This window comes from Schistocerca gregaria, chromosome 2, assembly GCF_023897955.1.
Source record: "Schistocerca gregaria isolate iqSchGreg1 chromosome 2, iqSchGreg1.2, whole genome shotgun sequence".
Lineage (NCBI taxonomy): Eukaryota > Metazoa > Arthropoda > Insecta > Orthoptera > Acrididae > Schistocerca > Schistocerca gregaria.
In genome coordinates, this window is record NC_064921.1 from 28,765,648 (window position 1) to 28,793,375 (window position 27,728).

At 43.4% G+C, this 27,728-nt stretch overlaps 1 protein-coding gene across 1 annotated transcript in view; it reads left to right on the forward strand.

Moving 5' to 3' along the window:
* LOC126335621 (uncharacterized) overlaps window positions 1-27,728 on the forward strand; it is a 127,264-nt gene that overhangs the window by 66,966 nt on the left and 32,570 nt on the right. The window lies entirely within an intron of this gene.

Here is a 27,728-nt window from a genome sequence, read left to right on the forward strand (position 1 = left end):
GTTTTCAACTCCAATATGACTCTTGCGTCACAATCACGTCTAAATTGTAACGAAGGCGCCAATTTCTTTGAACTAGCGAGGGTTACAACAGAAAAACCACTATGACTAAGAATCTACTTGTACAACCTTCAGTTTATATATGAATGAAATGTAACGAAACTTGTCATGCAAGTTCACTTTAAATGCCTTGACGCTCTGTGCATCAACACTGCGGCCGTTCACTATGATATGGAGGCAGATTCGCTTTTGCAATCACAGTACGTTTTCTCATATATATATATATATATATATATATATATATATATATATATATATATATATATATATATATATATATATTTTCTGATGTACACGTGCAGATAAACGATTACAATTTCAGAAAAATAATATGATTTCTTTAGGAGAAAGAGTTTCTCGAATCAAAACGTTTTCAATGGGGGAGAGCTCCGACGATCTTGTTGGCCAAGATAGGGTTTGGTGAGCGCGAAGATAAGCAGTGGAAATTCTCGCCGTATAAGAAGATTGCTGCAAAGTAAGCCCAGGATGGCCTGCATGTAGGGCAACAAAATATCGTCGAAGCACCGCTGTACCGTAAAGATGCCGCAGATGACAACCAAAGGGGTTGTGCGATGAAAGAAATGGCTTCCTAGACCATCACTTCTGGTTGTTGGGCCGTATGGTGGGAGATAATCAGGTTGGTAACCCACCACTGTCCAGTGCGTATCCAGACATACCGTCGCTCGTCATTGGGGCTCAGTTCGAAGCAAGAGTCACCAATGGAGACAGTTCTACTCCAGTCAATGAGAGTCCAAGTAGAAGACTTGTCTGGAGCAGAGAGGCACCTACCGCCAGTTTACTGTGAGAGTTTCTACTGTCTGTATCATGCATGCCAAACACTACCTTGGTCACCAAGGCGGCCGGATCTTTCCCCAACTGTGAACGTATGGAGCATTATTTATAGGACCTCCAATCGTTTCGGGATTTTGACGATCTTCCAAGCCAATTGGCCAGAGTTTGGCACGATATCCTTCAGGAGGACATCCAACAACTCTGTCAATCAATGTCAAACCGAATAACTGCTTGCATAAGTGCCAGAGATGGACCAAATCGTTATTGTCTCGCTCAACTGGTGAAGTTCTTTCGCTTGAATACACTGATAATCTAAACCATTATGAACACTGTCTACCGTAACGATGATGCCCTTGGCGGCGTTGCGAGCACGTAAAGTGGCAACCAAGTTATGTAAGCGGAGCAGACGAGGACGGGCAATCTCTCTAGCGAAGATATGGGCTGCAAGTGGGGAAATCTATTGAGTTAAGCAACTTTGACAAATTATTATTATTACGCAGAGCTAGTGAAGAAGTATCTCGGCGAAGTTGGTCGAATGCTCACGGCCACTACCGTGACCATCTGCGAAGAGAAGCAGAAGGACAGTGAAACAAACACTAGGCGCTAAGTCATTGGACGTCCACGACTCATCACAGAACGTGGGGTTCGGAGGCTTGTCTGCTCTGTAAATAAGGACAGATGGTGAACTGTGCCATATCTGCAGGAAGAGCACAACGCGGGTGCGCGCACAAATGTTCTGGAGTACAGCGTCCATCCTACGTTGCAGGCTACGTGTTCACACGATGACCCAACGACATCGCCAATTACGATTACAGAGGGTACTGATTAGTCGGTATTTGACCGTCGATCAATGAAACGTGTCGAGTCTTAGGGTGAATCAGATTTTTGCTACACAAACGCCGTCATGGAGGCCAACGGTGGTTCGAAACGTGTAGCGCGCACGGATGCAGGCTGGTGAGATCATTTTTATGCTAGGGGGGACATTTTCCTGCGCTTGCATGAGACCTTTGGTAGTAATCGAAGACAGGCTGACGATTGCAGACCACTTACATCCCTTCTTGCTTGTTGTCTTCCCCGACGGGGATGTCATATTTCAACAGTATAATTGTCCGTGTTCCGGCGCTAGAACGCGCCACAGTGGTTTGAAGAGCGTTACAGTGAACTCACGTTGATGTCTCAGCGACCAAATTTGCCTCATGCAAATTTTTTGGAATCCATATGGGTCGGCACCGGTCGCAATTACCGCGTACGCAAATCAGCGACCCGTTATTTACCCGAATTATATGACCTTTGCGTAGACATCTAACACAACATAGATCCACAAACCTACCAAAAAACTGTCGGATACCTGATACTCAGAATCAGTTGTGTACTTCGCTCCAAAGACGGACAAACAAACTGTTGATCAGGTGACCATAATGTTTTGGCTCATCAGCGTAAATGATTCAATTTTACTGAAACTGTAATCCTTTGCTTGTCAATATACAGGGTGTTAAAAAAAGGTATGGCCAAGTTTTCAGGAAACATTCCTCACACACAAATAAACAAAAGATGTTATGTGGACATGTGTCCGGAAACGGTTAATTTCCATGTTAGAGCTCATTTTAGTTTCATCAGTATGTACTGTACTTCCTCGATTCACCTCCAGTTGCCCAAATTGAAGGAAGGTAATGTTGACTTCGGTGCTTGTGTTGACATGCGACTCATTGCTCTACAGTACTAGCATCAAGCACATCAGTACGTAGTATCAACAGGTTAGTGTTCATCACGAACGTGGATTTGTAGTCAGAGCAATGTTTACAAATACGTAGTTGGCAGATTCTCATTTGATGTATGGATTAGCACGGGGCAATAGCCGTGGGGCAGTACGTTTGTATCGAGACAGATTTCCAGAACGAAGGTGTCCCGACAGGAAGACGTTCAAAGCAATTGATCGGCGTCTTAGGGAGCACGGTACTTTCCAGCCTATGACTAGCGACTGGCGAAGATCTAGAACGACGAGGACACCTGCAATGGACGAGGCAATTCTTCGTGCAGTTGAGGATAACCCTAATGTCAGCGTCAGAGAAGTTCCTGCTGTACAAGGTAACGTTGACCACGTCACTGTATGGAGAGTGCTACTGGAGAACCAGTTGTTTCCGTACCATGTACAGCGTGCGCAGGCACTATCATCTGCTGATTGGCCGCCACTGGTATACTTCTGCGAATGGTTCATCCAACAATGTGTCAATCCTGATTTCCGTACATATGTTCTCTTTACGGATGAGGCTTCATTCCAACGTGATCAAATTGTAAATTTTCACAATCAACATGTGTGGGCTGATGAGAATCTGCACGCAATTGTGCAATCACGTCATCAACACAGATTTTCTGTGTACGTTTGGGCAGGCACTGTTGGTGATGTCTTGATTGGACCCCATGTTCTTCCACCTACGCTCAATGGAGCACGTTATCATGATTTCATACGGGATACTCTACCTATGCTGCTAGAACATGTGCCTTTACAAATACGATACAACATGTGGTTCATGCACGATGGAGCTCCTCCACATTTCAGTCGAAGTGTTCGTACGCTTCTCAACAACAGATTCGGTGACCGATGGATTGGTAGAAGCGGACCAATTCCATGGCCTCCACGCTCTCCTGACCTCAACCCTCTTGACTTTCATTTATGGGGGCATTTGAAAGTTATTCTCTACGCAACTCCGGTACCAAATGTAGAGACTCTTCGTGCTCGTATTGTGGACGGCTGTGATACAATACGCCATTCTCCAGGACTGCATCAGCGCATCAGGGATTCCATGCGACGGTGGGTGGATGCATCTATCCTCCTTCTAACGGAGGACATTTTGAACATTTCCTGTCACAAAGTGTTTGAAGTTACGCTGGTACGTTCTGTTGCTGTGTGTTACCATTCCATGAGTAATGTGATTTGAAGGGAAGTAATAAAATGAGCTCTAACATGGAAAGTAAGCGTTTCCGAACACACACACACACGCACACACACACATATATCAGATCTACTTATAATACCATTCGGATAATTCCATCGTGGTGTTTCTTTCTTTTTCTTTTATCTGTATCTGTTTATGATTAAGTTAGTTCTATCAAATTTCTTTCATTATTGGGTAGGTGGTCAAAAGTCTTATGATCGTACTCCTTAGTTCTTTTTGTACTGCAATCAGACTGAGTGTGATGGATGGTATGAGCCGTTTCTGATTCTAGTATTATGTTTGTAAATGTTACTCTTCCATTCGAGATGTGATTATCTGTTGTAAACGTACTGTGAGGCTATTGTTGCCATGCCAATATTAGTGCTGAAAGGGCTGCGTACAAGTGGTTCTAGAGCAGATATTGGGGAGGTAAACAACTTTTCCCTCAACGACCAGCTACCCTACAACATGATGTCGTATGACACTTGGAAATGAACATATCCGAAGTAAGTCAGCATTTTGACATTTCATCCTGAACAACTGGTTTTAACTGTAACTCAAAAGTTGCAGAGTTTGGACGGTTAAGATTTCTAACATCTGTAAACGTATTGTGTTTATCTAACTTAAATCACATTCTGTTTGCCGAAAATCGGTTACGAATTTTAAAGAAAATTTCATTTACATTTCAAGTGTTGATTATCTTTATTAGGTTTGATTAAAATACGAGTATTTATATATTAAGAGAGAACCATTTCTGCTTCTTTCATATGTAATGGTACATTATTAATAAATAGCAAGCACTAGATGGGACCCAATATAGATCATTGTGGTAGGCCTGTACTGCCTACTCTCGCTTCTTGAGATGCTGTTTCACTGTGTACAGCTCCTTGCGTCTCTTAATGCGACACTCTGCATTCTTTTATACAGAGACAATGAATGTCTTTTACTAGCAAGATCTGTGGCACAATAACGTTTGTGCATAATTAGGAGAGTATTGTTAACTGCACAGTCAGATGCCTTTGACAAGTCAGTCAACACTAGTTGACAATATCTTGTTATATAAATTTTGTATAATCTACAGCTACATCTACATCTACATGATTACTCTGCAATTAACATTTAAGTGCTTGGCAGAGGGTTCATCGAACCACAATCATACTATCTCTCTACCATTCCACTCCCGAATAGAGCGCGGGAAAAACGAACACCTAAACCTTTCTATTCGAGCTCTGATTTCTCTTATTTTATTTTTACCATCATTCCTACCTATGTAGGTTGGGCTCAACAAAATATTTTCGCATTCGGAAGAGAAAGTTGGTGACTGAAATTTCGTAAATAGATCTCGCCGCGACGAAAAACGTCTTTGCTTTAATGACTTCCATCCCAAATCGCGTATCATATCTGCCACACTCTCTCCCCTATTACGTGATAATACAAAACGAGCTGCCGTTTTTTGCACCCTTTCGATGTCCTCCGTCAATCCCACCTAGTAAGGATCCCACACCGAGCAGCAATATTCTAACAGAGCACGAACGAGTATAGTGTAAGCTGTCTCTTTAGTGGACTTGTTGCATCTTCTAAGCGTCCTGCCAATGAAACGCAACCATCGGCTCGCCTTCCCCACAGTATTATCTATGTGGTATTTCCAACTGAAGATGTTCGTTATTTTAACACCCAGGTACTGAGTTGAACTGACAGCCTTGAGAATTGTACTGTTTATCGTGTAATCGAATTCCAACGGATTTCTTTGGGAACTCATGTGGATCACCTCACACTTCTCATTATTTAGCGTCAAAAATGGTTCAAATGGCTCTGAGCACTTTGGGACTTAACATCTATGGGTATCAGTCCCCTAGAACTTAGAACTACTTAAACCTAACCGAAGGACAGCACACAATACCCAGTCATCACGAGGCAAAGAACATTCCTGACCCCGCCGGGAATCGAACCCGGAGACCAGGGAGTGGGAAGCGAGAACGCTATCGCACGACCACGAGCTGGGGACATTTAGCGTCAACTGCCACCTGCCACACCGTAGAGCAATCTTTTCTATATCGCTTTGCAACTGATACTGGTCTTCGGATGATCTTGCTAGACGGTTAATTACAGCAGCATCTGCGAACAACCTAAGAGAACTGCTCAGATTGTCACCCATGTCATTTATATAGATCAGGAACAGTAGAGGTCCCAGGACGCTTCTGGGGAACACCTGATTTCACTTCAACTTTACTCGATGATTTGCCGTCTATTACTACGAACTGCGACCTTCCTGACAGGAAATCACGAATCCAGTCGCACAACTGAGACGATACCCCATAGGCACGCAGCTTAATTAGAAATCGCTTGTGAGGAACGGTGTCAAAAGCTTTCCGGAGATCCCCTGTCGATAGCAGCCATTACTTCGTGCGAATAAAGAGCTAGCTGCGTTGCACAAGAACGATGTTTTCTGAATCCATGCTGATTACGTATCAATAGATCGTTCCCTTCGAGGTGATTCATAATGTTTGAATACAGTATATGCTCCAAAACCGTACTGCAAACCGACGTCAATGATATAGGTCTGTAGTTCAATGGATTACTCCTACTACCCTTATTAAATACTGGTGCGACCTGCGCAATTTTCCAATCTGTAGGTACAGATCTATCGGTGAGCGAGCGTAGTCTGAAAGGAACCTACTCGATATACAATATGGACCTGAAGACTTGTCCGTATCAAGCGATTTGAGTTGCTTCGCAACCCCTAATGTATCTACTTCTAAGAAACTCATGCTAGCAGCTGTTAGTGTTTCAAATTCTGGAATACTCCATTCGTCTTCCCTGGTGAAGGAATTCCGGAAAACTGTGTTCAATAACTCCGCTTTAGCAGCACAGTCGTCGATAACAGTATCATCGGCATTGCGCAGCGAAGGTATTGACTGCGTCTTGCCGCTTGTGTACTTTACATACGACCAGAATTTCTTTGGTTTTTCTACCAAATTTCGAGACAATGTTTCGTTGTGGAACCTATTGAAGGCATCTCGCATGGAAGTCCGTGCCAAATTTCGCGCGTCTGTAAATTTTAGCCAATCTTCGGGATTTCGCGTTATTCTGAATTTCGTATGCTTTTTCCGTTGACTCTGCAACAGCGTTCGGACCTGTTTTGTGTACCATGGGGGATCAGTTCCATCTCTCACCAATTTATGAGGTATGACTCTCTCAACTGTTGTTGCTACTATATCTTTGAATTTGAGCCACATCTCATCTACATTTGCATAGTCAGTTCGGAAGGAATAGAGATTGTGTCTTAGGAAGGTTTCTAATGACACTTTATCCGCTTTTTTAGATAAAATTATTTTGCGTTTGTTTCTGGTGGATTTGGAAGAAACGGTGTTGAGCCTAGCTACAATGACCTTGTGATCACTAATCCCTGTATCAGACATGATGTTCTCTATTAGCTCTGTTCCGTAATTAAAAAATAGCGTGTTCTGTAGAGAGAGGGCACATCGAAACCCAAATTAAGTGTTCCTTATTTTGAAAGAGATGTAGTGTGGGTCTTGCTTAAATAAGTGTTTCCAGTACTTTCGAAAAAGAGGTAAGTAGTGTTTAGAATTAATATCTATTACTATGCATCCTTTAAAGAGATCTAATTATAGGCGCATTTCAATCGGTCTAGGATTATCAAATTCAATAGAGATATACCGCATATGTCACTGAACAAACTGCATGTACGTGAAGTACAGGATTTAATACTTAACTTCAGACATTATCAGCCCAGTAACAGCGTTGTCTTTCGTGAGAGTTAATTATATTTCTTCACAGAACATGGAGTAACTACGATAAGCATGTTTGTATGTGGCATTGCATCTTGAATATATTCTACTGATTTATCCGTAGAACTCCGATTACATTACCTATCTAAATGCTTCCTTTTTTATTTGGCCGTTTTCATCAATAAAAAAGTCCTCACGTTGCTTAACTGATTTCGCAGTTTCTGTTTCAGCCTTTTCGCATATAGTTTTAACTTAATTACACTGTCTGACAAAAGCAGGGAACCATCCAGCAGAGGAGGAACAAGCGAAATGATACTTCACGGTTTGAGTACCGTGGTTTAATGACAAAACTCAGAAAATGCTGAGGAAACAAAGACTACTGCACCCATGTTTCAAAATCTAACGCGCAAAAAACAGAGCGAGGCGGCTTAGTGATTAGCACAATGGGACCGCACGCAGGAGCATGACTGCTCGAACACGCGTCTGCTCATCCACATGTAGGTTCTCAAGAGTTCCCTAAACCGCATGAGGCAAATGGCAAGACAGTTCCTTTCAAAGGATACGGCCGGTTTCCTACCCCATCCTTCCCTAATCCGAACTTGCGCTCCGTCTCGTTGCTGACGGGACGTTGAACACTAGTCCCCTCCAGAGCACGCAAACGTTAGTAAAGATTAGTGCGGTTCTAGAATGATCGAGGAGCAAAGCATACAGATACTACCACCGTCACACCTTAGCAAAACATCTCGCTGATAAGCCGAGAAATTTCTGGTCCTACGCAAAATCACTAGGCGGGTCGAAAGTTTCTATCCAGTCACTCGTACAGCAGTCAGCTGTGGCAATAGAAAATGCTTTAATTTCACGTTTAATAAATCGTTCACATAAGAGGGTCGAACAAACGTACCATCCTTTGATCATCGCAGAGACTCCCATGTAGACGACATAGTAGGAGCCGTGTCTGCCGTAAAGCAACAGCAGAAAAAGTTGTAAATATTTAAGTCACCGGGTACGGATGGAATCCCAGTTATGTTTCATAAAGAGTACTCTACGACGTTAGCCCTTTACCTAGTTTGCATTTAGCGCAAGGCAAAGTCCCAAGCGACTGGAAAGAAATGCAGGTGACTCGTATATATAAGAAGGGTAAGAGAATGAAGCCGCATAATTACAAAGCAATAGCCTTAACATGGGTCTGCTACTGAATTCTTCGGCATACTGGTAGAAGCCGACCTCGGGGAAGATCAGTTTGGATTCCGTAGTTGGAACACGTGAGACAATACTGACCCTACGACTTATTTTAGAAGCTAGGTTAAGAAAAGGCAAATCTACGTTTCTAGCATTTGTAGACTTAGAGAAAGCTTTTGACAACCTTGAGTGGAATACTCTCTTTCAAATTCTGAAGGTGGCAGGGGTAAAATACAGGGAGCGAAAGGCTATTTACAGTTTGTGCAGAAACCAGATGGCAGTTATAAGAGTCGAGGGAGAGGAAAGGGAAGCATTTGTTGGGAAGGGAGTGAGACAGGGTTCTAGCCTCTCCCCGATGCTATTCAATCTGTATATTGAGCAAGCAGTAAAGGAAACGAAAGAAAAGTTCGGAGCAGGTATTAAAATCCATAGAGAAGAAATAAAAACTTTGAGGATCCCCGATGACATTATAATTCTGTCAGGGACAGCAAAGGACTTGGAAGAGCAGTTTAACGAAATGGATGGTGTCTTGAAAGGAGGGTATAAGATGAACATCAACAAAAGCAAAACAAGGATAATGGAATGTAGTCGAATTAAATCGGGTGATGCTGTGGGAACTAGATTAGGAAATGAGACACTTGAAGTAGTAAAGGAGTTTTTGCTATTTGGGGAGCAAAGTAACTGATGATGGTCGAAGTAGAAAGGATATATAATGTAGACTGGCAATGCCAAGTAAAGCGTTTCTGAAGAAGAGAAAATTGTTAACATCGGGTATTGATTTAAGTGTCAGGAAGTCGTTTCTGAAGGTATTTCTATGGAGTGTAGCCATGTATGGAAGTGAAACATGGACGACAAACAGTTTGGACAAGAAGAGAATAGAAGCTTTCCAAATGTGGTGCTACAGAAGAATGCTGAAGATTAGATGGGTAGATCACATAACTAATGAGGAGGTGTTGAATAGAATTGGGGAGGTGTTTGTGGCACAACTTGACCAGAAGAAGGGATCGGTTGGTAGGACATGTTCTGAGGCATTAAAGGATCACCAATTTAGTACTGGAGGGCAGCGTGGAGGGTAAAAATCGTAGAGGGAGGCCAAGAGATGAATACGCCAAGCAGATTCAGAAGGATGTAGGCTGCAGCAGGTACTGGGAGATGAAAAAGCTTACACAGGATAGAGTAGCATGGAGAGCTGCATCAAACCAGTCTCATGACTGAAGACCGCAACAACAACAACATTGTCATTTAGAACGTAATAAATTTCCTTTAGTCAGGGAAGCTTTAGTACACGTATCAGTACGTATTTAGAAAGCACAGCTTACCCTTTTCTCGCATGATATCCTACGAATCATCTACGAAGCGCGACAGGAAGATCCCATATTCCTAAGGTTTCGAAAACCATCTGACACGGTGCCCCACTGTATTAGGTGCAGACGTAGATTTCAGTGATTACAAAATGGAGCCGACTTCACAATGTACTTGTCAGTATTAATTCACATGTCAACATGACGTCGCACCGCCTCTGCCTGAATCCAAGGACTGATTCTAGAGCTAAGGGTGTCATAAAGTCGTGTTTATTTAGTATCATAGCTTATAGCCGGTGCCTTGACGATTCTTGTGGGTGCCGCGAGCGGCGCATTGAGCATCGCTACCGATAAAGAACCTCCAAGCCGCCGACGAATGAAGGACGCCAGGGCCGGCGGGCACCTGGGCATCGTTCACCGTTCTTTTAGCTCAAGATCCATTGGAATTTGATTACTCGATAAATAGTACAATTCTCAAAGCTGTCAATTCAACTAAGTACCTGGGTGTTAAAATTACGAACAACTTCAGTTGGAAAGACCACATACATAATATTGTAGGGAAGGCGAGCCAAAGGTTGCGTTTCATTGGCAGGACACTTAGAAGATGCAACAAGTCCACTAAAGAGACAGCTTACACTACACTCGTTCGTCCTCTGTTGGAATATTGCTGCGCGGTGTGGGATCCTTACCAGGTGGGATTGACGGAGGACATCGAAAGGGTGCAAAAAATGGCAGCTCGTTTTGTATTATCACGTAATAGGGGAGAGAGTGTGGCAGATATGATACGCGATTTGGGATGGAAGTCATTAAAGCAAAGACGTTTTTCGTCGCGGCGAGATCTATTTACGAAATTTCAGTCACCAACTTTCTCTTCCGAATGCGAAAATATTTTGTTGAGCGCAACCTACATAGGTAGGAATGATGGTAAAAATAAAATAAGAGAAATCAGAGCTCGAACAGAAAGGTTTAGGTGTTCGTTTTTCCCGCGCGCTGTTCGGGAGTGGAATGGTAGGGAGATAGTATGATTGTGGTTCGATGGACCCTCTGCCAAGCGCTTAAATGTGAATTGCACAATAATCATGTAGATGTAGATTACTTCGAGTTCCTGGCTGGTACCCAACGTTAACCGAGTTGTTGATAGTTAGCTCTACTGGCAAACATTCAGTATTTAGACGCACGCCTGTTATCGGCCTCTGCTTATGGCTAGGCGCGTCTGTCAGTTGTCAACAGAATAGCATTTCTTCACCCACAAGTTGAGTACAATATGTTCATTTAAAGTGCCCTTGTGTGCTTACCTGGCCAGGTTCCTTTGTCCACCATCCACCCATTTATCACTAGCAGCGAGGACGTAACTTTTGGCTGCTCAGATCGAATTCGCATTACTAGAGTATCCTCTCCTGGAACAAGCTGGCCCACCGTTGTTGTAACTGATCCTTAAAACTTAACATCCAGGATAAGGCCACTGGGACAAAGCTGTCTTCGCAGCTGGTCCCCCACATGCTCTTGTTGGCAACAGGAGTTCCTAATCATCATGCAGGCAGTTTAGAGAGACATGTTTCACGTAAGAATAAACATTGATCTGTTGAAAAACTGCACCATGATACTGCAGCATCAGAGTTGGTACATAAGGATACAAGACATCCGTTATGTAATGTTGTGCAGCCAGTTCCCTCAGTCCGTACCAGCTGTGACATGAGGCCATACCTGATGGATTTCCACACCATGGCGCCACTAGTAACACCACTCTCTCTGAAACATTGGAAGAACGGGATCTCCCCCCAGGTCACTGCCACACTCACGGACGTTGGTCATCCACAGCTCGTCACTGAACACAGTGCGATGCCATTCGTCAGCAGTTCAACTTTCCCAATCACAGCACTTCTCCACACACAGTCGTTTGTGCTGTAATGATTGACTGTCTTACCATAATCAGCCTGCTGCGTAATGAAAGTGGAGTTCCTTTTGTCTGCTGCCAAATCCATGATGCTGCTGCCTGCCTGGAGCTTCCTGAGTGCTGGTTCTCATCACTGGAAATGTTTGATTTTCAAGATTTTTGTATTGCTGATTACTCTGCGGGTCTCCCGGCCGATTTCTTCTGCCACATTTGGTGGTAGTTCATTCGTTAGTGCTCCATGGCACTAATGACACTTGAAATACGTACATTCCTAGCACTATTTGCGAAGTTGAGGGCTCTGCTGAGTACTTTCAAAGTGGTGACATCAAACTGCTTGCCATTTAAGTTCAGCTCATCACAGTGAGAATATCTTCCATCTCATGTGCCCCCATACACATAAAGTGAAACTTCAAAGACTAGCACACTGGTGCACTCTGGTAGGGACCAAGAGGCACTGTCTATCCATTCCCAACCCTTATATGCTAGAGAGGACGCCATACACAGGTAAAAGTGTACAAGCTCCCCAACAATGACATCCAGCCTGTGGTTTCTGTTTCCAAACCTTTCCTTCACAACTGCCATGCTCACCTGACGTTTTATCCTGTTCACCGCTCTGGAGTTGATGAGGTGCTTCGTCCTAGCGAAAACTTGTACTAATTCTCCATTTTGACATCTCAGCAGGAAACAGAGAACTCAGCGTCCCCCTTCCCTTTCTCAAAGCTTGTCGAACTTCTTCATATTTTAGTACGTCTCCTCTCCATAGAGTTCCTTGTTGTAATTCTTCAGGCTTTCACAGCTATCTGTTGACACCCTCAGATGTTGGCCAGATATCAGTGTCACACAACATTTGGACAACAGGATTTGTTGTCTTCATAAGGTGCTACCTGAGACTATTCATAACAGAAAATTCAACCCTAATTGTTAGCAGGGGCAGGGTATTTTCTGTCTCAGCCTGGATTGTTGCCAAATATTCTTATATAAACAAACATCCATGTGAGATTCAAGGTCACTCCCCGCTCCCCTTCTCCTCTCCATTCAAGTCCAGTTGGGTGACTCAAAAACGAGGAGAAATTCAAATGGGCATTATTCTGTTAATCAGGAGAGCTGACTCAGACTGCTTGGTTGCCATATCTCCAAATTACTTGCTTAATCTATCATAGTTACGTAAACAATTACATCACTGTCAGAGACAAACCGATTACACGGCTGGTGCCGTCATGGAAACAAAATAGTCTTTAGATGTGTGCTGTCTGGACACGTTTTGATATCGATAGTTCCCACTCATTATTAGCCTCTCTTCACGGAATAGCTTCTCGAGTGGCTTGTCGCCTGCAGAGGGTTTGTCTGTGGTTTAGCATTTAAGCGCTGTCGCTGCTAGGGGAGCGCTCTTGAAGTGATGGGCGGTACAACGGCGTGTTTGACAGCAGATGAAGTAAACGCCGAGATACTGTGGGCGACAGTATCCTTGGTGCGCTGCTAAAAATTGTAATTTTGGTCACTATGGGTCCGACTGGATTTAATGTCGTTTGGTACATGAAAATCGCTCGTTAAAAAAGCTACCTCTGCATGATGGTTCTCGGGATTTGAATTTTCAAGAATCCTGTGCCCACTGTGCTGCCGGTTTGGGTTCCTGTCTGCCAATTTCAAGAACTGGGTGCGATGGCGTATGGTGGACAGCATCCGTTGGCTCCTGATTCTTAGCAAACTCGTCATAGCAGCTACTTGATGCCAGCTTGGGTTGAACAGTTCTCAAATTAGACTTCAGTCTGCAAGAAATTAAGATGAGCTGACAATTAACATGTGCATATGTGCATGATGATGTTGTATCGCACAGAGGCTATTCTATTTCGCCATGCTGGTTATCTGTCATGACATGTAAACATCTTCATTCACAAATTCTTTAAATTATCTCACTCAAGTTACGATTCTGTGAGTGCATGTGATTAAAGTACCGGTGCTTCAGCTGTTGGACTAAGTTTGTTTGCATCTATAGTAAAATTTGTTGTTTATTTGCGAATCAGATGCCTCATGCACAACTTTCGACTTTTTCAAGTGTATTTACAGTGTCTATTTGCGTTACAAATGCAAAGGGTTAATTAGTTATTTGTATGTTATAGGACAGCTAGATGTATCTCTTTTTTATATTGTGGGTCCAGCTAAAGAGGCGTGGATATGATAAATACCTTTACTGACAGCATGTATCTGGTTAGTTGCGAGCGCTATAAATGCTTGAATGACGAAAGAGAAATTGCAGTGTCTGCATAGCGTCACGTAGCAAAGAGGCTCCTAGCTCGAGTGGGCTGTATGGCTGTATGGCGTATGGCTGTATGGCTGGTGCCAGACATCCTGTATTGCGGCGGGGGGGCTCAGCGGCGTGCTCCATTGAGTCTGCAGGATACCGCGTGACCCCTATCGGCGTCTGACAGTACCTGCAATTCCGTTCCCAACGTTGATGATTACTGGGATGCTAGGACCTTCGATATATAATCAGGCGTAATGCCCGTATACCTTCTTCACAACAGGTCTTTGATAGTACGTACGAGGGTCTTTATGTATGTAATGCCCCACATTTTTTTAAACGCCATAATATACATAGACAAACGTCCTTGTTGGTGCCTCGCATTTGATGTGTCATCTGTGCGCCTGTGAAGTTTCGAACCGTTGTGGCAGATGTAGAGCCGTAGTACAGCGTCAAAATGGCGTCTACATACGACTCACGTTACAAGCAGGGTGTTTTTATTAAATTCTTGTGTGCAGGGAAAGAAACCGTGGTGAACATCCATAAATGTTTGTGTGCGGTGTATGGCGATGCTGCAATTGATAGGAGTACAGTTGGACGATGACTAAAGAAAGTTACAGCCTCAGAAAATGCAGAAACTGAGCTCCATGACCAGCCACGCTCGAGACGTCCTGTCACAGCCACTGCTCCAGAGATTCTGAATCGAGCGGATGCCATTATTCGTGCCGACCGCCACATCGCAACTCGACAATTGGCTCTACAGTTGTCGGTCAGCATTGGAAGTGAGTCTGCAACGATCGAGAATCTCGGATATTCCAAGGGGTGCTCACAATGGGTTCCAGGAATGCTCACAACGGACCACAAAATCCTGTCTGTACTTGCACTGTAAAAAGAGGAAACTAGGGTTGCTATGTCTTTGGCTACCTAGTTTTGCCTACTATCGGAAGTCATCCAACTATCCACTTTTAGAAGAAACTTTTAAAAAAATATAAGGAACTTTTCTCATACCAGACCATATTACTTGTACATGCACTAATGATGTTTGTATTCAACGTTTATACAACTGATATCACTGCTGGTTTAGGAAAGGGGTAACTGCAACCTCTTTATTTAAACCAGTGGAGTTCAAACTTTTAGCCTACCTAGGGGACACTTCAAGAAGACGAGTATCTTTGGCCTGTGCATAATATACTAAATAGTAACAATAACCAAAGAACAAAAAAATATTCGGGGGGGGGGGGGGGGAAGGTTGGAGGTATTTAGTAACATTTCTTACGATTATTTATTCTAAACCAACAAGGTGGAGTTATTTTTACATTTTGTATATGAGATTTCATTTTAATATATATGAGTAAGTAATTACCAATCTCCCATAAGAGATTTTCGTTCTATTTTTACACTTTGTGTGCGTTACTCTCGCAGGTGATAACTGTCTACAAAAGTATGTGCTTCCAAACAAGAATGACATATGTTGCTTGACTGCGTATCAAGGACGTATATGATTTCTAAAAGTCCAACAAGGCTACATAATCAAATGGTTCTTGTAATCCGATAGACTTCAACTCTATGCATTCCATCTGAAAATCTTCTGGCAACTTGTCTATATTGTTGTTAAAAGGTGTCGCATAAATACCAAAATTTTGATTATTTTTTGGAAATTCCTGAAACTAATTTTCAAATTTTTGCATCCAGACGAAAGAATGGATGCATACTTCATCCCATCTTTAGGATTAAGTTTCAGTTCATCATAATATTACATAAACAGAATTTCATGGATTTATTTTGCCGATCATGTGAGAGATGCTCACTTCTTGGGCTACATTGATACTTGCTTTGTACCACATGTGGCCCATAGGCCGTAAGTTGGACACCCATGACTTAAAGAAATACCACACCTTGGAGAGCTCCTTCACATGTCAAAGAGTGCCTCACCGGAGAGAACTGCCTCGCCTCACATGCCAGCACTGCCTTTGCCTCCATCACAACGGGCTTCTTATTGCCTTTGCTGCACGTATGTTGGCCACGAAGCAGCCACTGGCCCATTGGTATATTAGCGCCACTATGAATACATTAGGGTGGGTGCCTACGTTTGTCATTATCCCTCGTTTTGTATGCCAGGAACGATATGGCCACCGTATTCCAGTCAGTACACAGCCAACTAGTTGCACCAAGGAGAAATCAATCTAGGGATTTTACGTAACTTGCTTATTTGCAATTTCAGGTTTTTCTAGAAGTAGGACAGCCAGCCGTCGTGGCCGAGCGGTTATAGGCGCTTCAGTCTACAATCACGCGACAGCTACGGTCGCAGGTTCGAATCCTGCCTCAGGCATGGATGTGTGTGATGTCCTTAGGTTAGTTAGGTTTAAGTAGTTCTAAGGTATAGGGGACTGATGACCTCAGATGTTAAGTCCCATAGTGCTCAGAGCCATTTGAACCAGTTTTTAGAAGTGGGACATTATTAACAGTCTATCGCCTCTCTGTAGCAAGATGTGCACAGCAGCCCTTTTTACATCGGTTTTACAATATTTAAACGAGAAATGATGACTGTGCCAATGTCTTCTATTGTAGAGCACTGCATGTAGTCAGTAATGCTCTGGCGATCAGTAGCATGTGAAATTTAAAGGATCAAATAATCTGATATTATAGAGTACCTACCGCTCACCAGTTGTGAGTTGCAGAGCAACCCAAGCACTTATCTTAGCAGAGCACACTAAACAGCGGCTGGCTAAAATGTACACTGAATAGCCAAAGAAACATATACACCTGCCTAATATCGTGCAGGGCTTCACGAGCACGCAGAAGTGCCGCAACACAACCTGGCATGGACTCGACTAATGTCTGAAGTAGTGCTCGAGGGAACTGACACGATGAATCCTGCAGGGCATTCCATAAATCCGTAAGAGTACGAGGGGGTGGAGATATCTTCTGAACAGCGAGTCGCAAGGCATCCTAGATATGCTCAATAATTGAGCGAGGAAGTGTTTCAACTTAGAAGAGTGTTCCTGGAGACACTCTGTAGCAATTCTGGACGTGTGGGCTGTCACACTGTCCTGCTGGAATTGCCCAAGTCCGTCGGAATGCACAATAGACATGAACGGGTGCAAGTGATCAGACAGGATGCTTAGGTACGTGTCACCTGTCAGAGTCGTATCTAACGTATCAGAGGTCCCATATCACTCAAACTGCACACACCCCGCACCATTAAAGAGCCTCTACCAGCTAACATGAGGGTCCATCGATTCATAAAGTTTTGTACATAGTTTACCTCAGTGTGCTCGATACAATTTGAAACGAGACTCGTATGGCCAAGTGACATGTTTCCAGTCATCAACAGTCCAGTGTCGCTGTTGACGAGGCGTAAAGCTTTGTCTCATGCACTCATCAAGGGTACACGAATCAGCCTTCGGCTCGAAATGCCCATATCTATAATGTTTCGTTGAATGGTTCTCATACTGACACTTGTTGATAGCCCAGCACTGAAATCTGCAGCAATTTGTGGAAGGGTTGCACTACTGACACGTTGAACGATTATCTTCAGTCGTCGTTGCTCCCGTTCTTGGAGGATCTTTTTCTGACCGCAACGTTGTTGGAGATTTGATGTTTTACCGGATTTCTGATATTCGCGGCACGCTTGTGAAACATCCCCACTTCATCGCTATTTCGGAGATGTTGTGTCCCATCGCTCGTGCGCCAACAATAACATCACGTTCAAACTCACTTAAATCCTGATAACCTGTCTCTGTAGCAGCAGTAACCGATCTAACAACTGCACCGACAGCACCGCCATGTTCTGCCTGTTTACATATCTCCGCTTTTGAATACGGATGCCTGTACTAATTTCTTCGCGGCTTCAGTGTATATTCTAATACACTGACATGTGATACAGTACATATTATTTAAGCATAGTAGATTATATAGCTCTTGACCCACAAGCTTATATGTTTACAACTATCTCTCCCACCTCTTTTTTTTTTAATACACAGACGCATAGAGATACTTTTCAACTATAATAGGATTTCTTAAAACGCTTTCCAGTTTTTCCCAGTACTTCTCTCTGTGTCTCATGTAAGAGAAATGATATCTTTACAGTGATATTTGTTTTGCAGAGGCTAACTTGAATATCCAACTCACCTACACTTGACTCTAGAAACTGACGTAACAGCTACCCACCTTCTATTCTTTTTCAACATCGCTATCCAAAAGACAAATGTAGACCACCGTGAGTAGGAGAATTTGAGCAGGGAATCGCGTAATAAAATATTGAATAATTTTTATTTCCAATTACGGCAGACGTCGCACTATAACAGAGGATTCCAAGCACGACACACGGGAAACTGCATACAGATAAAAGCAAATTCCGACTATAATGTTATATGCTAATACATAATACCGTACATTGCTTTGCTTTCCCTTCATTTACTATTGTAGCGATCAAAGATACAGTATTGCTCATTGGATGGAGCAATCCCAATTAGTCTAGTTCAATATTCGTTTAATCACAATGTATTAACAGCGTCATTAAAACACGAAGAACAGCCAGTACTGCAGCAAAGCAAAGCGCAGCACAGAAATAACCTATCGATACCAGCTGAGTAGCGAATGAGAACAGATGTGTAATACAGATGCCATCCAAGCCATGATAAGTGCATCATCTGCTCATCTGTATAGCAAATTCAGTTTGACCACTGCTGTGTAGTAGTGTCTTTCGCTATATTCTTGGCATTAACGAAAGTTCAAGCTTTCCACTTTGATCCACCTAATAGATTGTCCCCCACAAATATTTAAGTGTGCTTAGTGATGTATTCATTTGGATATTATTGCTACCAAAGTGCTGTATGGAGTTTTGGTGTATCATGTACCCTCCTTCATCTACAGGATGGATGCACTGTAGAAAGATTGCCAAGCTGTGAAATAATAATTACAGAAATCGAGATACTGATGACAGTTCCACTTAAAAGTTTAGAAGACAAAATTTGCTCATGGAAATAGCTTTATGGACATAAATATATGGAAAGGCAGGGAAATTAAAAAATCTGTGTCGATATCGAGTCCTGGTCCATCAGAAACTTTCATTGTCTTCGTTCCTTAATACAACTGATAGATGTTCGTATTCCCAATTGTGAGTGAATTTCATGTACTTTACTGCAAGACCTGACACGTATCAAATAGGGAAGGATGGGACATCTGTGACATGCAGGAACATCAGTCTACTCAACAACTCAGGACTCTACAGGAATACCATCATAAGGCTTTACCTCAGAGCACCACATGAACTACGACTAAATAGCGTCCCAACAATCCGTAAGGAGAGAGTTCCACTGCAGCGGTCACCAAACTCCGCAGACGTTATTGAGCATATCTGGTATGCCTTGCGACTCGCTGTTCAGAAGATATCTCCACCCCTCGTACTCTTACGGATTTAGGGACAGCCCTGCAGGATTCATCGTGTCAGTTCCCTCGAGCACTACTTCAGACACTATTCGAGTCCATGCCACGACGTGTTGCTGCACTTGTGCGTGCTCGCCGTGGCCCTGCCCGATATTAGGCGGGTGTACCAGTTCCTTTGGCTCTTCAGTGTACGAAAATACCTCCAGTGTTAGTTGTGCATTAACAGTGATCCACAACAGGAATGTGGAAAAGTTTCCTGGTGAAGAGCTGGCTGATGAAATGGAAGAGTGGCACAGTGGCGTTAGGCTACGGTGTTCCCGCTCTGACAGTAACCACGTCACGGCACATTTGCGTCTTTGTGGGGGTTTCCATCACTGTGTGCTTTGTGTTGTGTGTCTTGATAATTAAATGCTACGAGCTTCTTCACTGCAATGCAGATTGGAGATGCGGAACCCCTGTACCAAAATACTCGAAATATATGCCTGAAAAACATCTGAAAGATTGTCAGTGGACTTTTGATTCACCCGTAGATTTCAAGTAACCTAGTGGGACAGGTTCAAATGGCTCTGAGCACTATGCGACTTAACTTCTGAGGTCATCAGTCGCCTAGAACTTAGAACTAATTAAACCTAAGGGCATCACACACATCCATGCCCGAGGCAGGATTCGAATCTGCGACCGTAGCGGTCGCTAGGTTCCAGACTGTAGCGCCAGCCATCCAGACATCTTCCTCCTTCCCATCCACTGAAGTTTGCGATACTTTATACTGTTCCATTCTACTTTTGTTCATTCCCATTATTACGGGTTATTTCTATATACCCCACCAACTGAAATGAACATGATACTACCTGGGTTTACAGCTGTGTAGCTACTTTCAGGATTATTTATTTATTTTTATTTATTTATGCATTTATTTTACCTGGCAAGATTAGGGCCTTCGGGCCCTCTCTTACACCTAACCAGGCATACTCAGGTTGAACGAGTTACAGTTTCTACTTAACATTGAGGACATATAGCCTATTATGCAGTATTGATGTTAAACAAAAAAATAGATATTATAACAGTAGTACAATGATAATTATAACAATAAAAAATAATTATAACAATCAATAATAATAATAATAGTAATAATAATAATAATAATAATAATGACTATGTATATGAAAGTAAACATACTTTTCTTTTCTGAATGTCAGTCCCATTGTTAGTTGGGAATTTTCTCGTTATGTTCTTGCAGCTTGTGAGTTATTCTCATCGAGCAGAGACATAAGACGATAGAATGGGGTGAAAGAGATATATAAGAGGTAGATAGGTTAGAGGAAGAGAAATAGAACGGTAAAATTCGAAGCTGTGATGGAGAGGAGAAAGAAAGAGATGGGAGGGGCACAAGAATGGTGGTTATACCGTCCCTAATATGTAAGCTTTGAGTTCCCTCTTGAATGTTGAGTAGTTCTGGATAAGACGCAGATCACAGGGGAGCGCGTTCCATAGTCGTATGGCTGAGATGGAGAATGACACGGAGAAAGATTTTGTGTTATGTAAAGGTACAGCCAAGATGATAGACGTATCCGATCTGGTGTTGCGATTGTGGAATGATGATAGGTGTTTAATGTGAGAAGATAAGTATTGGGGGCACCAGTGGCTAAGAAATCGATGAAGTAAGCACATCGTGTGGAGATCGCGTGCCGTATGTGGGCGTATCCAACCTAGCTGGGAGTATGAAGGACTGATATGATCATACAACCGAATATTGCACACGTATCTAACGCAAGCATTCATCACTAGCTCGAGGCATCTAGAATTGAACTACATCGCAGTAGTAAAAATTAGGCAAGACTAGTGTTTGGACTAATTTTTGTTTAACATGGGTTGGAAATATTCTTCTAAACTTTTGAATTGCATGTAGGGAGGAGAGCGATTTCCGGCAAGCTGTGACTGTTTGTTCTTCCCAGTTTAGGTGTTCATCCAAGATTATTCCAAGGTCTTTTACTGTTTTCTGGTATGGTAGTTGGGTACCATTGAGGAGTATTTTAGGGACTGTTTCGCGAAAGTACCGGCTGATTAACTTTGGATGAGATATAAGTATGACCTGGGATTTCTTGGGGTTTAGTTTCAGACCTAGGTTCTGTGCCCACCGAGAAACAGAGCAAAGATCTGCGTTCATACTCGCTACTGCGCCAGCAATGTTTCTGGGGCTTGCACTTATGTACAGTTGGATGTCATCGGCATAAAGATGGTAGTTGCAGGAGTGAATCACTGAAGAAATATCATTAATGTACAGTGAGAAGAGTAGTGGACCAAGGACGGAGCCTTGGGGAACTCCAGAGCGCACGCTTTTCCATGATGACTTTTCCGACCCACAAATGACTTGTTGACTTCTGTTTTTGAGGTAGCTGTCGAACCATTGTGTTGCGCTGTTTGAGAAATTCAGCTGTTTCATTTTAATTAGTAATATATCGAAGTCAACTGTGTCAAAAGCCTTGCTAAAGTCAAGCAGTGTTAGGATAGTAGCTTCACGTCTGTCCATAGCATGTTTAATGTCATCAGTTACTTTGATTAATGCGGTTGCTGTACTATGGTGCTTTCGAAAGCCTGACTGATATTCGTCATGGATGTTATGAGTTTTGAGGTAATCCGTCAGTTGTTCATGGACGATGTGCTCTAGGGCTTTAGAAATTGCAGGTAGTATGCTGATCGGCCTGTAGTCACCTGGCGACTTAGGGTTGTCAGTCTTGGGTATAGGCTTAATTAAGCTTTGCTTCCACTCAGTAGGATATGTACTACTGACAAGAGACAGGTTGAAGATGTCTGTGATAACTGGAATAATAGTGTCTACGACGTTCTTAATCATGCCAATGCTCACTCCATCATTTCCTACTGCCTCGGAAGAGATTCTCATAATTGCCTTGTGTACTGTGCCGGTAGTGACATGTTTTAGGAAAAACTTGTCTCTCGAGAGATTGATATCTTGGGGCTGGTAATTTGTCGCTGCGTGGCAGTTTGCAGCTGTTGAGAAGAAATCGTTTAATTCTTCTGCAGACGCTTGATAAACAGCGTCAGATCTTCGCTTCCCTATACCGAAACTGCGCAGGTTTTTCCACAGTGCAGCAGGTTTTGATATGCCGCATACGACAGAGCGGGCATGTCTGATTTTGGCATTCCTCACGCTTTGCTTGGTTCTGTTTCGGAGTTTCCTATAAGCTTCGTACGCCTCGGGAGTTGGGTTACGCTTGAAGGCCCTATGTGCAGCATCACGTTTATTCATTAACTGACGTAATGCAGTGGTGAGCCACGGAGCGGGAGCTCTCTTTACCTTAACAGTGCGTTGAGGAGCATGTTTATCATACAGTGCAATAATTTTGCGACATAATTGCCGAATTTTTTCGTCTAAAGTCGGTTCATCGTTTATATCATGCCAAGGGATGTCTGAGCAATCCTTTTGAAGAGCGTCATGGTTAACATTTTTTAAGTTTCTGTAGGTTACCAGGTGAGATTTTTCTTTGGTAGTATGCATTGAGTAATTTAAAAATATCACGTCATGAGCAGAGAGTCCCGGAGCGGATGTCTGATTGGCGCGGATTATTTTATCTGGTCGCTTTGTCGCTATTATATCTATGATTGTGTGGCTGTGTGGTGTGTGATGAGTTGGGTCCAGCGGTGTTAAACTCATATCATTGGAGTGGAACAGTCGCCTTAGTTTTTCGGCAGAGGGAGATTTTAACTGTAAGTCGATGTTTGTGTCGCCCATAATGATTATGTGTTCATACTGTGTCACGAGTGAGGACAGGGCAGACTGAAAGGAGGACATGGCACCGACGTTTGGAGGTTTATAGATTACTCCAATTAGCAGTTTCTGATTTGATGTATTTATTTCGAAAAACAAGAACTCTGCTTCTCCTTCGCCCTTTGCATCCGATGTGCATAGCACAGTAGGTGTCAGATCAGAGCGAACATAGGCACCCACACCACCCCCGCGTCGTGTTTCACGATCTGCCCTTAGGAGAGAGTAACCAGCGATTCGGATAGCGTCGGAAGAAATGTTTGGTTTCAACCAAGTTTCAGAGACGAGGATAATGTGGAACAGCGATTGGCAGAACAGGTCACAGAACTCGTCGAAGTGAGCCGTTAGCGACTGCGCGTTCGCGTGGGCCACAAAGAGCCCGCCGCCGGAACCGGTCCGTCCCATTGTGGCCGCCTGTAGGACCGAGCGCGCTCCGTTTACCTGCTGGCCGGAAGAGGGACAAAAGCTGGATTTCGCGGGGCAAGACATATTTACAGGTGTGTCCAAGGTCGTGACTGACTCCAGCGTCTGTGGACTAAAGGTGAAAAACACGCTGGAAGTATCGAAGAAGGGAGTGAAAAGAAAGATGGAAAGTGGCAGTAGTAGTTACGAAAAAGATAGTAGTAGTAGCAGTGGTAGTGGCGAAGATGGAAATAACAGATATAGAAAGGCGGTTGTAAGGAGATTCCTGTTAATGGAGGATGTTAATTCCCATTTGACTGACAATATGAATATACATGAGCACTTATAATAGACAAATAAAGAAACAATATTTTTGTGAAACAATTGACTGATTTTAAATAGAGTACTTATGGTACTTATAGAAATAACGGAGCAGTATTTAAGCTAAAAAAATGAAAAGAAAGAATAAAAAATTAACTTATATTAGACAGATTACAATATGAGACTTTGTGTCTCGCGAGATTTCGCTCAGTCTTTCAGTTCGAACATGTTTGTCACCGTTTTCCTCCCTCGTTCCGTCTTGATTACGATCCTGTCATCCTGGGTCCATACATTTTGAAGGCCAAACTGTGTGATCGCAGCGTTCAAAACTTTTAGCCTTTCGCGCGTCAGCTCTTCCCTCAGGGTAACCCCACTCTTGGCGAGTTTTCTTTTCTGAGCAAACACTTCAGCTCTTTTCCGGTAAGACACAAATTTAATTATTATGGGCCTGGGTTTCATGGCACCTGGTATCCTGCGCCCAACACGGTGGCTTCTGTCAATATCGGCCACGTCGATCTGCACGCCAAGTTTCTCACGCACGAGGCTAATGGCCAGGTCGTCGGTGTTTTCGCGATCGTTTTCAGCTACCCCGAACAGGCGCAAGCTGTTCCTTCGCTGATACTGCTCAATTTCATCGGTGGCAGCAGACAGTTTAGCCTCTAGGTCGGCGGCTTTTTTCTCTTGTGCGGCCAGGGACTTTCTAAGAGACTGGATTTCGGTGCTGTTGCGCCCGACAGACTCTTGTAGTTTGTCCATGACCGCGGCCGTCACGGAGTCCGTGATGGATTGGACGATTACGTCTAGCGTGTCTTTGCTGTGCAGCGCCGCACTCACCTGGGACCGGACGAGCTCCCCGATGTCGGGAAGCGGGGCCTCACCTGCCGCCGGAGACCGGGCGCCCGCGCTGCCTAAGCCCCTGTAGCCTCGCCTGCTGCCGCTTACTCGTGCTCTTCCCATTTTTCACTCACTTATCACTTATCACTTGTGGTAATCAACGGAGAACAATACACCACGGCAAGTAACACTTGTTTAATAGGATGCACACGTTGTGGACTGCCGCACTTCTCTGCAACACCTTCAATGAGCGGAAAAACTCGCGAGCCGAAGAAACGCGCGTCACTCAGTGGCCGCCACATTTCTGCATTTGTCCACTGAAATGAGATGTTATATCCTTATTGCTTAATTACTGTCCTTGGGACACCACAGTACCATATGCCAGTCTCTACTTTTGTAGAATGGTTGTTTGAATCATTGTACCACTTTTTACATACTTCCCAGCACTTATTGACTTGCCGAGTTTGATCTAGCTCTATTTTAAGAGGAAGAATCTCACCTACTGCGTATAGCCAATCAATTGTTAGGTTATAAATTAATTCTGAGGTGTTAGGGTCAAAAGATAAGTCTCCGTTCCATGTGGGATTTAGTTCAAGTGATCATCAATGAACAGGAACAATTACGAAACATTACGACGCTCACCTGCAACGTTGGATCAAGAGAGCTTTGTTCAGTTATGGTGGGACACTACACCAAACGATGTTTTGATCGTCAAATCATTTGGATGCGGATCGATGGAATGAAGTCATCCGTGTGCAGCACTGCTTCCAGTTAAAGCTCAAAATGCCCTTATTCATCAACATGTACAACTTACTCGCCAGTGCTCAACAGATTCGGAATGTCGCTACAGGACAAATGAAAAACTAAAAAATGTCGTTGACCTTAATCTAATATTGGCCTCTAGAAATAAATAGCGCTCCGCAATTTTTCCTTTATAGCACTCACGCTGCCTAACAATGTGAGAATACCATCCAACTGGGGTTGCAGCATAAACCTAGTCCTAGCCGGATGCCTTCTAAACTACGTTTGCACGCCTTGACCAATATCAGGTGGAAGTGTCAGCATGGATCAACGGCATTAGGATACAGAAAGCAATAGAAGCCATGGTATTAAACACATATAACGTGTATCCACAGAATATGTGGTCTGTAAATGGAAAAATGTCATGATGATCTCTCCATTGGCGAAAGATTCCGGAATAGTCCCCCATTCGGATCTCCAGGAAGGAACTGCCAAGGGGGAGGTGATCATAAGAGAAAGATTGAATAACAAACGAAAGGACAACAACGCTCTACGAGTCGGGGCGTGGAATGTCAGAAGCTTGAACGTGTTAGGGAAGCTAGAAAATCTGAAAAGGAAATGCAAAGGCTCAGCCTAGGTATAGTAGGGGTCAGTGAAGTGAAATGGAAAGAAGACAAGGATTTCTGGTCAAACGAGTATAAGGTAATTTCAACAGCAGCCGAAAATGGTATAACTGGAGTATGATTCGTTATGAATAGGAAGGCTGGGCAGAGAGTGTGTTGCTATGAACAGTTCAATGATATTATTGTTCTTGTCAGAGTCGAAAGCAAACCAACACCGACAACCATGGTTCACGCATGCATACCGATGTCGAAAACTGAAGATGAAGACATAGAGAAAGATACGAGGATTTTGAACGTAAACGGAGATGAAAATTTAATAGTAATGGGGGACTGGAATGCAGTTGCAGGAAAGGAGTAGAGGAATGGGCTACAGGGGAATATGGGCTTGGGACAAGAAATGAGAGAGCAAAAAGACTAATTGTGTTCTGTCATTAATTTCGCCTAGTAATAGCGAATATACCATTCAAGAATCACAAGAGATGGAGGTATACTTGTGGAAGGCGGGGCGATATGTGATAGTTTCAGTTAGATTACATCATGGTCAGAAAGAGATTCCGTAATCAGATACTCGATTGTCAGGCTAGAAAGAAAAATATAAGCACAAAGAATGTAACTGCGAAGAAACTATGGGTAACAGAAGAAATACTTGAGCAGAGTTGGGACCCGAGAGTGGAAACCATTACAACTGCCAATGTGGACTGCCAGGGTGTAACAGAAAACTGGTGCAACAGTGGATGGAGCGAATCTGTAAAGAGAGGGAACTGCAGGATCGTTTTAGCGAAAACGCCGTTTACCAATTAATCGAGACATGTTCCAGCATAGACCAGCCTTTTTACACATGGTTATCCAAGAGAGAGGAACATAGAAAGTCCAGTTGACGGTCCTAAGAGATTGTCCGGCGTGGAATGGCAATCAGCCTGTGTAATGCCTGTAGTCGTACGTGTACGCATCCAACCGAGGACAAGTGGAGAGTTGGCTAGACTGCAGCGCTGCAGGAAGTGAACCAATAGACCACCTGTAGCATTTAGCAAGGTCGGTTCAGAGGAAGAGATAAAGGATGATTATGAGTTAGACCTTCCGGAATGGGATTGAGAGCCTGAAATGGCGACACAGGAAAGTAGAAATGGGTTAAGCCCTTAGTCCTAGAGCACCATGTACTGAAATTATTTGTATGTGTTGTGGCCGGAGGGCAAGAGCACTTTACAATATGATGATCGAAATATGTTGTGCTTGGAAAGTTTACAGTAGTGCGAGAGCACCTCTTAATGGAGTTTTGTAGACATTTGGTGCCCAGAGGACGCATATCGGTTCTGTGGAAACGGAAGCACTTTGGTATTCGGAGTGGTGAAGGAAGAACAAGCCCTAGAGCGGCATGGTAGACGCCATGAAATGTCTTCATTGCATACTGGCGCGAAGAACTGCGTAAGTAGGGAGGACTGGCGATGAGTTCTGTGAATGTATATTGTGCGTAATAGAACTCAGGACTGGATAAAA